Below are 14,735 nucleotides of genomic sequence, written 5' to 3' on the forward strand. Positions count from 1 at the left end.
ATGCCAAGATGACCCTGTCACATGGTCATTGGTTCAGTTCATTGTGTGTACCTTTCCTCACAACATGGCAGTTGTTTTCCTCCAGAATGAGCAACCCAAGAGAGAGTAACTTAGAAGCTACAACTGCAATGTCTTTTATAGCCTAGTCTGGGAATTAACACATCAACTATGTCATATTCAGTTTGTTAGAAGCAATTCAGTGTCTAGCCCATACTTAAAGGAAGGGAAGACTCTTGTAGAGGGTAGTAAAGAATTTGTGGACATATTTTAAAACCGCAGAATCCAACTTAGGAAAGACTTCCAGATGTCGCAGGATCGACCCATTCCATTAGTTTCCTCTTAAGCCTAAGACTGCCTCCAGGGAACAGTGTCAAATTGCTGAGTTCAAACCTAGCTGGGTATTCATAAACCTATGCACCGTATATACTCATTATCTTCCTAAGCTGTGAAAGCCATCACTTACTCCTCTTGAGTACATGTGGATAACACTGGTGTATCATTAGATCCTTGAATTTTAAAAAAGCACCCTTAAATTACCAACCATGCTGTTATTTTCCTCAAACTCCAGAAATGTTTTGAGATTTGAGGTCACAAAATACAAAGAAAAGCCAAAGAATATAAAAAGAATAGGCTTTTCACCCAGGAAGAACCACTAATTTATTCTTTGTTCAAATAAACAAATGAAAAACAAATAAAAATAAGTTTAGAGAAATATTCAGCAGTAGTGTCTGAAATGGGATATTTGGAATCCATGGGCCTGAAAAGTATGGAAGGAAAGATTTGAGTTCAGTGATTAGTAAAAGTTTGATGAAGAGCAGGTTACTATTAAACTAAATTTATTTCCAGGCATCACTGGATACAGGAGCTAGATTATTCTTCTGCCAGAAACAACAACAACAAGCAGACAAAATGCTTTTGAAACTTAAAAATTACCTTAAACTAGAAAAAGAAGAGCAAATTAAGTCCAGAATAAACAGAAGGGAAATAATGAAGATAAAACAGAAATAAAATAGAAAACAATAGAGAAAAATCAATGAAACCAAAAGTTGGTTCTTTAAGACATTCAATAACATTAATAAATTAATAAATCTCTAGCCAGGATGGTCAAGAAAAGAGAGAGAATATGCAAATTAACAATATCAAGAATGAAATTAGTGACATCACCAAAGATTCTAGAGTTATTAAAAAGATAATAAGGGGATATTATAAATAACTTTGTACTATAAATCCAACAGCTTAGAAAAAATGGACAAATTCCTTGAAAGACAGGGTGCCTGGGTGGCTCAGTCGGTTAAGTGTCAGACTTCAGTTCAGGTCATAATCTCGAAGTCTGTGAGTTGGAGCCCCACTAGGATTTTGTGCTGTCATAACAGATCAGAGTCTGGAGACTGCCCCTCCCCTCTCACGCTCTGTCTCTCTCTCTCTCAAAATATAAATAAACACTAAAAAAAATCCTTGAGGGATACAAACTACTAAAATTTACTCAGGAAAAAAGTAACAGAGCCTTATATCTTTTAAAGAATTAAATTTGTAGTTAAAAACCTTCCTACAAAGAAAACTCCACCCCAAAATTGCTTCACTGAAAGTTATAGTTAACAGAGAAGGAAGAAATAACACCAATCATGCATAAACCTCAGAAAATTGAAAATAAGGAGTTTTTCTCAACTCACCCTATAAAGCTAGTATTATCCTGATACCCAAACCAAAGACACTGTAAGAAAACTTTAGACCAATGTCCTTTGTGAACATAGCGCAAAAATTCTAAAAATACTTTTACCAAGTCAAATCCAACAATATATAAATGGGATAATACATTATAGCCAAATAGGATTTATTCCAGGAATGCAAGGGTAGTTTAACATTTGAAAAACCAATCAATGCAATTTATCATGTTAATGAACAGAAAAAGAAAGGCTATAAGATCATCTCAATATATGGAGAAAAAACACTGAACAAAATCCAGCATCCATTGCCAATAAAAACTCTTAACAAACTAAAATTAGAAGGGAACGTCCTCAACTTGATAATGGCATATATCAAAAACCTATAGCTAACATCAAGCTTGATGGTGAGAGATAGAATGCTTTCCACCTAAAATTAGAAACAAGGCAATGATATTTATTTTCACCTTCAACATTGTATTAGAGATTCTAACCAAAGCAGTAAAATAAAGAAGAGAAATAAAACATATCCAGATCAGAAAGAGTACAATTATCTTTATTTACAGATGAAATCATTATCTAAGTACAAAATCTGATAGAATCTCCAAAAATCTACCAGAGCAAATAAATGAGCTTAGTAAGGTCTCAGCACACAATATTAACCTACAAAAATCTATTGTATTCTTGCATATTTCCAACAAATTGGAATTGAAACTTTAAAACACTATTTATAATAGTATCAAAAATATGAAATACTTAGAGATTAATCTGACATAAAGTGTGAAAGGCTTGTATACTGAAAACTATAAAATGTTATTGAAAGAAACACTAAATATATTGAAAGCCATACCTTGTACATGAGTCAAAAGACTCAATATTGTTCAGATGTCACTTCTCCCCAATTTGTTCTCTAGATTCAATCCAATTCCAATGAAAATCCCAACTTTCTCTTAGAAAATTGATAAGCTAGGCACCTGGGTGGCTCAGTCAGTTAAGCGTCTGACTTTGGTTCAGGTCATGGTCTCCCGCTTCGGGGGTTCGAGCCCAGCATGGGGCTCTGTGCTGACAGCTAGCTCAGAACCTGGAGCCTGTCTTCAGATTCTGTATCTCCCTCTCTCTCTGACCCTTCCCTGCTTGCACTGTCTCTCTCTCTCTCACACTCTCTCTCAAAAATAAATAAAAAACATTAAAAAAAGAAAACTGATACGCTGACTCTAGAATATATGTGGAAATGCAAACATATTTTAATAGCCAAAACAATTTTGAAAAAAGAAAAAAAAAAAGAACAAAGTTGGGGAGTAAACACTACCTAAATTCAAGACTTCTTATAAAGTTACACTATTTGACTATGTGATATTGGTGTAAAGATAAACAAATAAATCAATACAGTAGAGACTTTGAGAAAAAGACCCATACATTATGGACAACTGATTTTCAACAAATGTATGAAGTAAATTCAGTGAAAAACGAGTCTTTTCAACAAATGGTTTTGGAATAACTGTATATCCAGATACAAACCAATGAACTTAAATCTATACCTCATACCTCCCTCTCTCTACCCCTTCCCTGCTTGCACTCTTTCTCTCTCTCTCTCTCTCTCCAAAATAAAGAAACATTAAAAAAAAAAAGTGGGGCACCTGGGTGGTCCAGTTGGTTAAGCATCTGACTTTAGTTCAGGTCATGATCTCATGGTTCATGAGTTCGTGCCTCATGTCAGGCTCTGTGCTGACAGTTCAGAGTCTGGAGCCCTCTTGGGATTCTGTGTATTTCTCTCCCTCTTTGCCCTTCCCCCTCTTGCCCTCTGTCTCTCCCTCTCCTTCTCTCTCTCTCTCTCTCTCTCTCTCTCTCCAAAATAAATAAACATCTAAAAAAATCTATACCTCATGTTGCAAACAAAAATTAACTCAAAACGGACCATGCCTAGATCTAAAACCTAAAAATAATATGCTTCTGAAAAAAAAACAGTATAAAATGTTTGTGATCTTAGGTTAGACAGAGATTTTTAAGATAATAATCCATAAAAGAAAATTGATAAATTGGACTTCATCAAAATTTCTGCCTCAAAAGGTATTATTTAGGAAACGAAAAGACAAGCCACTGACTAGGAGAAACTCAATAAGAAGACAAACAATCCAATAAAAAATGAGCAAAAGATTTGAATATCTTCACAAAAGAAGATATACAAATGGCAAATAAGCACAAGAAAAGATGCTTGATACTGTTAATTAGGGAAATGCAAATTAAAATGATACATACCACTATGCAGCCATTATAATGAAAAAATGGATAATATGAAGTATTGGCAATGATATGGAAAAACTGAAACTTCATAGTCTGCCAAAGGAAATATAAGACAATACCAACTGGTTTGGAAGTCTTTTAAGCAGTTAAATATACACTTATCACATGATCCAGCCAAACTCCTAGGTATTTATCCAAGAGGAAAGTTAACATTAAGTCTATACACATACTTCTACATGAGTGTTCACAGCAGATTTATTTGTAAAGCCAAAATGTTGGAAGCAACCCAGATGTTAATGGGTGAATGTATAAACAAATTGTGATATAGCCCATACAATGGTGTACTACTCAGAATAGAACACAATGAACTATTGATACATATAAAAACATGAATGAATTTTGAAATAATTATGGTAAGTGAAAGAATTCTGACTAAAATAAGATACAATAAAATAAAAAGTGTAATACTGTGTTATTAAAAGTCTAGACAATGCAAACTAATCTATGGTGATAGAAAATAGATTAGTAGTTACCTGGTTAGGGAGGAGGTCCAGAGAGGTAAATGAAAACTTGTATAGGTGATGAATACATTCCTTATTTTGACTGTGGTGATTGCTTCACAGGTGCTTACATCCACCAAAACTTACAAATTGTACATTTCAAATATACATAGTTTACTGTATATCACTTAACACCTCAATAAAGGTATTTAAAATTTGTAAAAGTGACAGTTTAGCAAAGACTTGAAGGAAGTGAGGAAGTTAGTCTTATGCATAGCTAATGTGAGGTTTAAAAATTTATTAACCAGGGACGTCAGTTGGTTGAGCCTCAGACTCTTGATTTCAGCTCTGGTTGTGATCCGAGGGTTGTGGGATCGAGCCCCCCATTTGGGCTCTTCCCTGAGCATGGAGACTGCATGAGATTGTCTCTCTCTCTCTCTCCCTCTGCCCCTCTCCCCACTCATACAAGCTCTCTCTAAAAAAAAACAAAAAGCTTTTTAAAAATCACAATGAGACACAAACGAAAGGATACCGAGAGAGTTGTGGAAGAGGTTTGTTTTGTTTTGTTTTATTGCAGGTGAGGAGTGTGTGTTTGTGTGTGTGCATGTGTGATATTTTGTAATTCCACCAGACAATGCCCTGATACCAACCACACTACCTTTTCCTGTCTACCTGAAGGTGAGCTTGCTCAATGATCTATATGGGACTGGGTCCCAGAGTGAGTTCTGCTGGCTAGCTAATGAGTATCAACAACAGGAGGGATGTCCTTTCCCTCTGCCAAACCCCTGCCAAACTATGCAAACAAATGTTCCCAAACAGGAAGATGTTCTGATAATTTTATCACTTTCCTCAGAGCAAAAGTTATGAACTATGTTGATGGCCAGTCTTGGTCTCTTACTTGAGACCTTGAGGGACTGACAGATTTCTCCTCAATCTTCAGTAGAAATGCAAAAAACAAACATTGCTTTTTATACTAAGAAGCTTAAAGCAGGGCTTTTATGGATGCTTCATAAATTTTCCTTTATTACAGAGAAGAGTCCTATCTTCTTGGAAGGATCACACAGATCTTGGTGTACCTTAAGAATAATAGACAACAGTGACAGCCTGTTCATCTTACATCCTTTCCATGAAGAGAGAGAGAGAGAGAAAGAGAGAGACAGACAGACAGAGAAAGAAAGGGAGAGATAATCATTATATAACATTATTAGGGGCATCAGGATCCCCTCTACCTCCCCCAGGGATTTTCTCAAGATTGTACATGGATAAAGGTCTGGAAGGAGACACAAGAAACCATCCATGGTTATCCAGGGACAGTTAGAATAGAGAAGATGAGGGTAGGAAGGCTTTCTGTGTCTTTTAGATAGTTTACAAGTGCTTATACTCTTGGAATTAAAATTCTTTTTAAAAAATTATTTCTGCTGTGAATTATTACTGTATGCCTGTTAAGTGTGTATGTTGAAATGGATTAAAAAATGTAACCTGAGGAAAAATCTTTGCCCTGCATTTTCTAGTTCTACCTCAATGCAAAAGTTTGGTGGCTTTCTATTTTAGCATACTGGTTAGATGCTTTCCTTTCATAAAGGGTATTAATTCTATGTTGATTATGCTTAATTATACCATAGACCTTTATACTTTAGGTTCTTTTTTTAATGTTTATTTATTTAGTTTGTAAGAGAGAGCGAGAGCAAGAGCAAGAGCATGCGAGTGCGCAAGAGAGAGAGAGAGAGAGAGAAAGTGAAGAGCCCAATGTGGGGCTCGAACTCATGAACCTGAGCTGAAATCAAGAGTCAGACACTTAACTGACTGAGCCACAACTGACTGAGTCACCCAGGTGCCCCTAGATTCTTCTCTGAAAAAATAACCGTGAGTTACCTGGTTTTGAATTATTAGCAAAAGTTTTGCTGTAAAAATCATGTGCAGGGAGAATGGCCCAATGGGAATGGACTCCTTCCCTAGACACTTTAAATTTTGTCAGGTTTGGAGATAGATCCTTGGAGAGATTTCTTGGGCCACATAGTCTCAACACCTGTATCTCTTTTCTATCCTGTATTTTGTCATTTTCTCTTGAGAGTACACTGAGAGGTGTTTTAAGAAACAACCACATTACACCTATCATTGTATATATGGTAGGGATTGTTATTGAGGACATTATTTAGACATCACAACAATATAGGAAAAACTGTGTTTTATCTTTTGCTATTCACACTGTAAATCTTGTAGTAGCTTTGCTTTCCCTTGACCACTATGAAACTCTAAGCCAAATTTGTGTGCTTCTTAGGTGCCTTTACAGAAGTTCAGGGATGAATTTCAGTGCCCGGATGTTATATGTTATACTATATTATATATTACATTACATTACTTAAAAATTTTTTCATGTTTATTTTTCAGAGAGAGAGAGAGAGAGAGAGAAGAGATGGGGAGGGGCAGAGAGAGAGAGGGAGACACAGAATTCAAGGCTCCAGGTTCTGGGCTATCAGCACAGAGCCTGGTACAGGGTGCAAACTCACAAATTGCAAGATCATGACCTGAGCCGAAGTCGAACACTTCACCACCCAGGAGCCCTTATTTTTCTGCCCTTTTAAAAAAATGTTTTATTAAACATGAGATCAGGACCTGAGCTGAAGTTGGAAGGTCAATCAACTGAGCCACCCAGGTGCCCCAGTATTTTTCTACCGTTTAACTTTCTCTTTGCCCCTTTTCCTCATTTATGTTAATACATTTTTATTGTTATATATCATGCATTTCTATAAAAGATTCCAAAGCTTCTCCCCTCTTTTTTTTTTGAATAAAGAGTAGTAAGGAAATTCACTTTCACTTTGGAATACAAATTTGCTAAACCTCTCATGATTCAAACTAGGATTCCAAAGTCTTCAACAAGGCTTTTGATTATACCATATTAATATCACTGTCCTCAACATTAACAAGAGACCCTGTTGTCACAAATCTAGAGTGACTATGCGAGTCACAGATCCCTATGAAGTCAACATCATCTAGATGAAGCTATTATGATTTGGTTAGTGAAGGAAAAAAAAGTCATAAGACTTAAGCTCCAGACTCAGCTAATTAATTTTTCAAAGTAATTATTACTAGTTTACTATGTATCAGGCATGTAGTTAAGTTCTATAGATGAAATGGTAAAACAAACAAACAAACAAAAACAGACATGGGCTATGCCCTCCAAGAGTTTATAATCTAAAAGTGAAAAAAAGAAAAAAGACACTAATCATATAATCCCACAATGTATTTACAGGTCATGAACAGGCTTTGGGAGCATGTGATGTGGGATCAGAACCTATCTATGGAGTCAGGGAAGGCTTTTTTGAATTGATATCTGCAAGACAAGTAGGAGTTGGAGGAGAAGATAAGAATAGGCAAGAAGCATTTGGGGAAGTGAGAACAGCATTTGCAAAAGCCCTGTGGCAGGATGGAGCACAGAGCAAAGGAGGAACTGAAGAGCACTTGTGGCTAAATGCAGATATTTGAGGGAGAGTGGTGCTAGCTGAAGCTACAGGAGTATGCAAAGGGAACCTACTAGACCATTGAACTGTTTTAAATGACTGACTGTATGAGCTACGATAGGTGATCCGACTTTTCTAAGCCTGTTTTCCTCGCTATAGAACAGTGATCTTTTTAAAAAATATTTATTTAATTTGAGGGGGGCGCACAGAGAGAGAGAGGAAGAGAGAGAATCTCAAGCAGATTTCACAATGTCAGCGCAGAGCCACGAACTGTGAGACCATGATCTGAGCTGAGATCATGAGTCTGTTGCTTAACTGACTGAGCTGTCCAGGGGCCCCAAGAACAATGATCTTTAATCACATGGTGATGCTGAGCTACCTACCAAGCTACTGTTAAAGTTACAAGGGGATTTAAGCAAAACTTTCTCTAGGGATGAGCATACTGGAAATTTCCATTTACCCAAGGGAAAAGCCATTTACTTTATGAAAAAATAAAAAAGGCCCTTGGGGAGGTTTTTTTTTTTCTGTCTTTTAATCAAATTATGCACAGTGAAAGAACAGTCTCACATGTAAATAATCTTGTGACAATAGCCAAGAGGAAAGAGTGCCCTACCCCTTTGGTAACAAGATTTTTGCTTAATGGTTTTGTCAATGTCCACATAAAACTTACAATATGCAAGACACTTTCAGCTACATTATTTTGTTTCATTCATGAAAGATGCCTATGACTTAAGTATCATTTATAATCTTTTTTTGACATTTATTCATTATTGAGAGAGAGTGTGTGAGTAGGGGAGGGGCAAAGAGAGAGGGAAACACAGAATCAGAAGCAGGCTCTGGGCTCTGAGCTGTAAGCACAGAGCCCGACTCAGGGCTCAAACCCATGAGCAAGCAGTGAGATCATGACCTGAGACGAAGTTGGATGCTTAACCACATTTTTAATCTTTTAGAGATAAGAAAACTAGTAACCTGAGAAATTAGATAACTTAACTCAAAAATATATAGTTGGAAAATGATAGAGCTGGAATTCAAACTCAGGTAGTCTGATCCAAATCCCCAAAAATATCACTCACCACAGGGATCTCAACAAGACTGGATGTGGTCCAGAGTTGCTGCAGACCTTGCAGTGACAATGAGGAAGGAATGGAAAAACTGGATCCACCAGTTCTCATTCCATGAACCTGATGTAAAGAAACCTTATCTTCCTTTTTTTTAAAAAATTTTTTTAATTTTCTTAATGTTTTATTTATTTTTGATACAGAGAGAGACAGAGCATGAGAGGGGGAGGGACAGAGAGAGGAGACACAGAACTGGAAGCAGGCTGCAGGCTCTGAGCTAGCTGTTAGCACAGAGCCCGACGTGGAGCTTGAACCCATGAACGTGAGATCTGACCTGAGCTGAAGTCAGAGGCTTAACCAACTGAGCCACCCAGGCACCCCGGAAATCTTATCTTCTAAGAAAATGCCCTCAACTTCTGCTATCAATCCCCATAAGGTAAGTCATGACCAGAAAGTCATTTATCTGTCAAAGTAGTTCCTCTGCCCGTTACCTGCAGCGAATATGTTCCAAAACCCCCCCAGTGGATACCAGGAAGAGTACAAAAACCCATATGTGCTATGTTTTTTCCTACACACACTCACCTATGATAAAGTTTAATATATATTAGGAACAGTAAGATATTAATGATAATAATGAAAAGAGCAATTATAATAACATACTATAATAAAAGTTATGTGAATATGGTGCCTCTCTTTCTCAAAATATCTTATACTGTACTCACCTTACTTCTTGTGATGTTGTAATATGATTAATGTCTAGGTGATGAGGTGAAGTGAGGTGAATGACATAGGCATTGTGATGTGCTGTTAGGCTACTACTGACCTTCTGAACATATGTCAGAAAGAGGACCATCTGCTTCTGCCTCGCGGTTAACTGTGGGTAACTGAAACTGTGGGAAACAAAACCACAAATGAGGGAGGACTGGTCCCCCAGCTTAAAAGAAGGAAATGAAATAAATTCTTCTGCCAATAAAGATAAAAGTTCCCCAGTTGGCCTTGACAGGGAGTAGGTTCTGTAAGACCTGTACTTTATAAAGAGAAGGGAAATGTCACCAGACTTCATATCTGTAGAATTTGGCTAGCATTCTGTAAAGAAGGGGAATATAACATGGTGCCAGCTGTTAATACTTCTGTTTTAATAAGAAAACTACTTTTGAAAGAAAATCAGGCCCACTCTGGGATGGAATAGGACATCCTAGCCACAAGTTCTAACTTGGTGCAGGATTATTAAGAAGCAAGCTCTTGAATCCTGCTGAGTCAATGGACAGGATCTATTTTCAGTTCTCAACTTGTCCTGAGATGCTGTAAGTCCCTTGCCAAGACTTGAATCAGTGCAGCATCTGTGAGAACCAATTAGGAACACCACATCACCTAGGAAAAGAGCAACAGAGTGCTGTGAATTCTTATTTGGAAAGAAGTGTCCAAAAGTGAAGAAAATTAGCTCTCTAGTCATGCAGTCAAATCTTTTGTTAACAAAGAAGAAAAAAAGGAGGACCTGGTCTAGTTGGCTCAATTCCATATTCCCCCAGCAACTAGATTTCTTCTTTCCTACTTCTCCTGACAGTGTCAGGTTGGACACCATTTGGCCTGAGAATCAAGGTTTCCTTGTAGACGTCTCTGCCTGGGTGCTTGACTCTCTCATCTCTTGCAGAGGCTGCACTCTCACCTCCCAACCACCTGTTTGCTCATTTGGTTCCTAACCATCTGCCTGGTTTTTAACATTCCTGGTCATTTAAGGCATTCTTTTGGGATTTGTGGTCAATTTGGTGTCCTTGCCTGATTTCTGGCACATTCTGAATTCTGCCTGTATTTGGTTCTTGAGTACTGATTTTTCCTGTCCTTTGGTGTTTGTGTACTTCTTTACTTCTGTTTTTCCATGCCTGTAACCCACTGCCTAGTAGATATCTACTTCCAACTTCCCTTACCTATTTGATTTTTTTTGACCTGTTTTTACAAACTGCCACCATTGTTCACAATTCCAGAACTGACATTTTTAGAGTTTTAGGTGGAGCAATCAAGAGGAAATACCCTTTTGGAAAGAAGAAATGCAAGATTGGAGTATAGGGTTGCTAGCTTTCTTTAGATCTGGATCTCAGGAAAACAATAACAGGGAACATTAAGTTAAAAAAGATCTGAATTTAAAGAAAGATGCTTATTATTGATAACGCAGACAATAAAATAAAAATCACCTAAGAAGAATGTAAAATAAGAACCATGACAGATTATTTATTTATTTTTTTTGGTTTCTTTATTTTTGAGACAAAGAGAGACAGAATGAGTGGGGGAGGGGCAGAGAGAGAGAGAGGGAGACACAGAATCTGAAACAGGCTCCAGGCTCTGAGCTGTCAGCACAGAACCCGACGCTGGGCTCGAACCCATGGACCGCAAGATCATGACCTGAGCTGATGTTGAACACTTAGCCCACTGAGGTACCCAGGTGCCCCAACAGATCATTGATTCTTAATAATATTCTATTTTTCATATCAAGAAATGTTGTTCCTTTGAACTAAGTGCTTTTAGTTTATTAACAAATTTTAATATGTGAATTTAGATATGTTTTAATTGGTAAATATCATAACATTTACAAACACTTATAACAGAGAGTGTAATTTTAGTGTACCAAATTTGAAATGTGTTTAATTTCAAACCTAACTGAACTATGCTATTTTCATAGGGATATACAAACTCCTTTGGAGAAGTTTACTTTTAGGTTGTAGGTATTTAAGAGTTAATTCTTTTTTTAAAAGTTTTTTTTAATGCTTATTATTTATTTTGAGAGAGAGAGAGAGCAGGGGAGGGGCAGAGAGAGAGGGAGGGAGAGAAAGAATCCCAAGCAGGCTTCGTGCTGCCACCAATGTGGGGCTCAAACTCATGAACCATGAGATCATGACCTGAGCTGAAATCAAGAGTTGGATGCTTAACTGACTGCACCACCCAGGTGCCTCTAAAAGAGTTAATTCCTAAGTTACACATAGGGCAAGCTATTCCATTCCATACCATCAACATATTTTTCTTCTTCTTTAATTTTATTTATTTATTTTAAGAGATAGGACACAAGTGGGAAAGGGGGAGAGAGAAAGAGAGAGAGAGAGAGATTGAGAAGGAGAGAGAATCCCAAGCAGGCTCCACACTGTCAGTGCAGGGCCCCAATGTGGGGCTTAAACCCACAAACAGCAAGATTACGACCTGAGCCGAAGTCAGATGTTTAACCAACTGAGCCACCCAGGTAAACCTCAATATATATTTCTTATAAATAAATGGGCAACTCACTCTTGTTTTTTCAAAAATAATAAATTATGTGACTCTAGAATTTTACAGTTGGAATTTTCCTTGGAATCAGAAAAAACAAATTCAGTCATTTCTATATTTTTCAGAATAGTATAACCTTTGTTTTCTTTTGTTCTAAAAATTTTAATGTTTTTTATTTATTTTTGAGAGACAGAGAGAGACAGCACATGCAGAGGAGGGTCAGAGAGAGAGAGAGACAGACAGACAGACAGAATCAAAGACAGGCTCCAGGCTCTGAGCTAGTTGTCAGCACAGAGCCTGACGCAGGGCTTGAACACATGAACTGTAAGGTCATGACCTGAGCCGAACTCAGACGCTTAACCGACTGAGCCACCCAGGCACCCCAAGCTTTGTTTAATTTTAAAGTGAACAGAGCAAAGCAGCAGAAATATGTAGGGAGTTAGACATCCTGTGGTAGAATTCTGGCTGTGCACCTTCATAGCATGACCTTGGGCAAACTACCCAACCTTTCCTTACTGGAGAAAGATTTTTAACCGATTCCAGCTCCATAGTCTGTGACCCAGGGCCAAGTCATCCTTGCACTGGTTTCACCTTGATAATATCCTAGACTTTAGCTCTCTTCATGTGTTCCTACCCTTATAATTAAATCTTTGCCTTGGTCTCTATTCCACAATTTATCTTCCAGTAGCCTGCCTAACACAGCTGTCACCCCTAGGTTTGGAGCCATGCCCTTTACACAGGTCGTAATTATAGAACCTGACAATCTTTGGACAGACCTTCCAGTTACCACCTCCAGTCTGCTGGTCTGTATCCCAGAAAACTATCTCCCTCTGAGCTATTTGATTTTGTGTCACCTTGACTCTATGTCAGTGTCCAACTGCTGCCCTGGGCCACCCACTGACAACTGTTTTTATGAACTATGGTCTGATACCTTCAAATATTTTGAGCCCTTATTAACATGCCAGTAACCCCAAGTTCCAATTCTATCCCAGTGGATATGTTCAAGACTGGTTTTCTTCCCTTCTCTGGTATTAGTGGCAACCCAGCCTATTTCCAAGGTACCAGATGTGTGATTCTACATGGTATGAATCTATAGCATCAAGAAATTGTTAAGCTGTGTTCATTATAATCTGTTTAACAAGACAGGGACATAGGTGACATCATTTAAAAAGATCCCTATAGATGTAACAATAGCCAACATTTTTACAAGAGTTGGTACTTAAAGGGCCTAGTTTTGTTTACTAAGAAAATTGAGTTGTGTGGAAAAGTTCATTCCCCTAAAACTCAAAAGTGGATTTTTACCTAAAGCTTTTGGGAAGGTTTGTTAAAGATGTTGGCTTTCTATGAATTTGTTGAATAAGAAATTGGACAGGAATGGTTGTAAATTTATCTATTTACCCAGTTGTGCTTTTGAAGTAAAAAACTCCTTTTATTGATATCACTTTTAAAAAAGGGATTGCACATGGTTTTCCAGCATGGCATTTTAGACATGGATGTGTGTGTATTAGCTAAGAACTTTATAACATATAGCCTCATTTAATCGTTACATGGGTTTATTAACATACTACTAAAGATGAAACTGAGGCATGGAGACTTTAAGTAACTTGCCCAAGAAGATCACATAGCTAGAAAGTAGTGGAACCAGACAAACAGAATCTGTTTCCACTTTTAACCTGCTTTTAGCTCCTAATCACTACATGGCAATAAGAAACACTGAGAAAAAAGAAAGAAAGAAAAAAAAACATCTTGGGAAAAGATAAGGAATATGCTCCACAAGAAGTCTGAACCCTTATTACATTTTCTGAATTGGTTGGTTCTGACTGGATTTCACTGGGGGTAATCAGTGAGGAAACGTTTGGGTCTCCTAAGATCTCTGCTGTCATCTGAGAGAATTGGATGTTTCCTGGATTTGGATGGTTACTCCTGTGCTCAAGAGAACTGGGAAATGTTTCAGGCTGGTCTTCAGGAGGAAGACAACACTACAAATCACCCTAATAAACAGTGCTCTGGTAGTGTGCTACCAGGTCACCTCTTGCTTCATTAAGCATGCAAGATAAGCGTGGCATATCTTTATATGCAAAATAGGGACACCAGATTGTGGAATGCATTTGAGTGTTATAACTTTGACAGTTATTCTATAGGAGATTCTATAGGAGACCCTGCGACCATTGCAGAAGCTGAAAAAATTCTCAATTTCAGGATAAGTTGATATCCTGCTGAAGACCATATATAACCCACCATAATAAAGCAAACTCTTCAGTAACTTCTAAGAGACAAGTTTTCTTTTTCCAGTAGCTGCTCTGAGAATCGTTGTTTTCATGATTAATCTGAAGGTGTCTTAAGAAATGCCATCATTGCAGCCATGTGACAAGTTTTACATGATAATTTCTGACTTGCTTACTACAGTCATTGTGAATTCTCAATATAAGTCTTTTACTGCCATGGTTTCATTGGGGGAATTTCAGTTTTCAAAATTAGAATGTTATGTCTCAAGTCAGACAAAATCCTAGCATCAAATTATAGTAGGCTGTTTCTTTTCTTGAGGAACTATTCCAAAAAAAAAAAAAA

At 37.4% G+C, this 14,735-nt stretch overlaps 1 non-coding gene across 1 annotated transcript; it reads right to left on the reverse strand.

The window, feature by feature from the left end:
• Positions 1 to 14,461: 14,461 nt before the first annotated feature.
• Positions 14,462 to 14,527, reverse strand: LOC115300561. Its single transcript, XR_003912726.1, has one exon. It is a non-coding gene; the product is annotated as a small nucleolar RNA SNORD58 (small nucleolar RNA).
• Positions 14,528 to 14,735: the final 208 nt, after the last annotated feature.

The sequence above is a fragment of the Suricata suricatta genome, chromosome 8 (genome assembly GCF_006229205.1).
Source record: "Suricata suricatta isolate VVHF042 chromosome 8, meerkat_22Aug2017_6uvM2_HiC, whole genome shotgun sequence".
NCBI classification, from domain to species: domain Eukaryota; kingdom Metazoa; phylum Chordata; class Mammalia; order Carnivora; family Herpestidae; genus Suricata; species Suricata suricatta.